General features: G+C 53.7%; 1 pseudogene; it reads left to right on the forward strand.

The window, feature by feature from the left end:
- Positions 1–591: 591 nt before the first annotated feature.
- LOC123089819 (berberine bridge enzyme-like Cyn d 4) lies at positions 592–2,138 on the forward strand (annotated as a pseudogene).
- The last annotated feature ends 1,218 nt before the right edge of the window (positions 2,139–3,356 follow it).

Below are 3,356 nucleotides of genomic sequence, written 5' to 3' on the forward strand. Positions count from 1 at the left end.
TGTGCACGAAAGCGTTTAGGTTCTCATTGGCCGAATAGAGAGGTACGCGGCGTAATATGCATCAGACTCGTGGGGCTCCCAACTGAAAAATGTAGACCCAAGATTATTAGGATGAATAAACGAAACTAAAGAAATATGATATTACTATTTGACGTCTATAATTGCGAAGTTAAATGAAAAGAGTGTTGCTAGATCAGTCGACCAAGACCTGATCACGGAGGACGGCTTCACAAAGAGGACGACGTAATCCGCGTAAATAATGAGAAAAACTTCAAGTCAGAAGAGAGAGGGAGTAGTACCTTCGTCCGGGTTTATTGAGCCCCTTCATATTTTGGGTCAGATTTTGACCATCCATAGACTACTAAATATAAAGTGAATGCTATAAAAAGTTATACCGTTGGATTTGTATTTGAAAGAGTTTTCGGACGATATAAAGTGTATTTTTGTTAGTTAAATTTTTAGGTCAAATTTTAGTCTAAAATAAGAGGAGGCCTAATAAACCGGGGCGGAGGGAGCAGTATATAAGTGCTTGATACAGGTAGTTTAAGCACAGCACATACGCATTGCTGCGACACAACGAGCAAAAACAAGATGGGCATGCTACGGGTGAGAGGCTGCTTAGCACTCGCCGTCTCTGTGAGCTTCTTCTTCCCGTGCTCCGTTGCTTCTCCCGCTGATGCCTTCCTCCGGTGCCTGAGCGCCAAGATACCCGGCGAGCTCGTGTACACGCAGAGCTCCACAAACTTCACCGACGTGCTGTCCTCCTCCATCAGGAACACCAAGTTCCTCACCAACGCCACGGCGAGGCCGCTCTGCATCGTCACGCCGAGCGACGCCTCCCACGTCCAGGCCGCCGTGCTCTGCGGCCGCGGGCAGGGCGTGCGCCTCCGCGTGCGCAGCGGCGGGCACGACTACGAGGGCCTCTCGTACCGGTCCGTGCGGCCTTCCGAGGTGTTCGCGGTGGTCGACCTCGGCGCCAACCTCCGGGCCGTGCGCGTCAACCGGCTCGACTCCACGGCCTGGGTCGACTCCGGCGCCACCATCGGGGAGCTGTACTACGCCATCGCCAAGAATGACTCCCGGATCGCGTTCCCGGCCGGCGAGTGCCCCACCATCGGCGTGGGCGGCCACTTCAGCGGCGGCGCCATCGGCATGATGATGCGCAAGCACGGCCTCTCCGCGGACAAGTCCTCGACGCCACGCTGGTCGACGCCGACGGCCGCCTCCTGGACAGGGCTGGCATGGGGGAGGACCTCTTCTGGGCCATCCGGGGCGGCGGCGGCGGGAACTTCGGCATCGTGCTCTCGTGGAAGGTCCAGCTCGTGCAGGTCCCGCCGACTGTGGCGGTGTTCAACATCGCCAAGACGGTCGACCAAGGCGCCGTGGACATCCTCACCAGGTGGCAGCACGTCGCGCCGTCGCTCCCCGGCGACCTCACCATAAGGGTGATCGTGCAGGGGCAGCAGGCCATGTTCCAGGCGCTGTACCTCGGCGCGTGCGGGTCGCTGGTGGCGACGATGGGCGCCCAGTTCCCGGAGCTGGGCATGACGAGCGCCGAATGCCAGCCGATGACCTGGCTGCAGTCGGCGGCCACGCCCTTCATCAGCTTCGGTAGGAACGGCACGCTGGAGGAGGCGCTGCTGAGCCGGACCGCCGGCCAGAGCGGCCCCGGTAAGATCAAGTCCGACTACGTCCGGCGCGCCATCCCCAAGGCCGCGTGGGAGGAGATCTTCTCCTGGTTCACCAAGGACGGCGCCGGGTTCATCCTGCTGGAGCCCCACGGCGGGTTCATGGGCAGCGTCCCCGCGGCCGCGACGCCGTACCCGCACCGGCACGGCGTGCTGTACGTCATCCAGTACATCGCGTTCTGGCAGCAGGGAGGCGACGGCGCGGCGGCGACGGCCTGGATCGGCGGCCTGTACGACTTGATGGGGCAGCACGTGAGCAAGAACCCTCGGCGGGCGTACGTCAACTTCCGGGACCTGGACATCGGGCAGAACGACGGCACGCCGAAGAGCGGCGAGGTGTGGGGCGAGCGCTACTTCGTGGGCAACTACTGGCGGCTGGCGGCGGTGAAGGCGGCCGTGGATCCCACCGACTACTTCAGCAGCGAGCAGAGCATCCCGCCGTTGCGCTGACCATGCGAGAGATGCCCTGCCTGCCTACTGGTCATGGCGGGCTACTGCTGCCTGCCTACTGGTCGAGATCAGTTTACTTTCCTTCTCCCAATAAATAAACAGTGGAGTACCATCGAGTGGTTGTATTTTTGTTATCTTTCCTCATCGGGGGCTGCTAGTTTCCTGCATGTGGTGCATGTCAACGTGTGTTTTGTTTGCGAACCAACCAATGGTTGAGATGGTTAGGTGAACAGTGGTATCTCCAACCTATCGGGGTTCAAATCCTGGTGCTCGCATTATTTCTGGATTTATTTCAGGATTTCCGGCGATGCGCTTTCATTGGGAGAAGACGTTCGCGTTGACGACGAGGCGCCTACAATGGCTTCGTAAATCTCAAGATGATATGCCGGCTCAGTCTCTCGCAGGTGCTCATAGGGGTAGGGTATGCGTGTGTGCGTTCATAGGGGTGAGTGTATGCGCGTGTATATGAGCGCTTGAGTCTGTACTGATGTTCAAAAAACGTGTGTTTTGTTTGAAGATAGGCAACATATGTGGGATCACTTTAAAAAATAAAAAACATACATCTTTATTCATTTGCAATAACAAGTACATCGTTTATGAGGAGGTACAATTTCACTCAAAGGCTCCTCAAACCAGTTCAAAGCTGACGTAAATCTAGCTAACTTAGCAAGTTCATGGGCAAACTTATTTGTTTCCCTATTACAATGCTCGAATCTAGTAATGGGAAATCACAAGGCAGAAAATAACAATCGTCAAACATTGCCGCTGTACTCGCCTACCGTTCTTCATCATTCATGGTTTCAATGACCTCTAAATTATCCGAGTTAATAACTAGATGGTTTCATCTCACCCTCCGAGCAAGTGAAAGACCATACTGAGTGCCAAAGCTTAAGCCGTTAGGACATCCGTACACCAATCAATTCTTCAGTTAGGACATCCGTCGAAAGTGAAACAAATAAAGCAATAAAAAATGTTAGAAAGAGGACTAATAAAAGGAAACGCAAAATAGAGGTGAGCCGTCGAAAGTGAAATAAATAGACCACTAAAAAAGGCAAAATTTGAACAACAAAATATTAGAAGGAAAAACTAATAATAAAATAAAATAGAAAATAGAGGCGAGCCGCCGGAAGCAAAAAATAGAGCACTAAAAAAGCAAATATTAGAAAAAAGGCTAATCTAAAGAAAAGGAAAAATAGAGGTGAGCCGCTGGAAGCGAAA

Source organism: Triticum aestivum, chromosome 4B (genome assembly GCF_018294505.1).
Source record: "Triticum aestivum cultivar Chinese Spring chromosome 4B, IWGSC CS RefSeq v2.1, whole genome shotgun sequence".
NCBI classification, from domain to species: Eukaryota; Viridiplantae; Streptophyta; class Magnoliopsida; order Poales; family Poaceae; genus Triticum; species Triticum aestivum.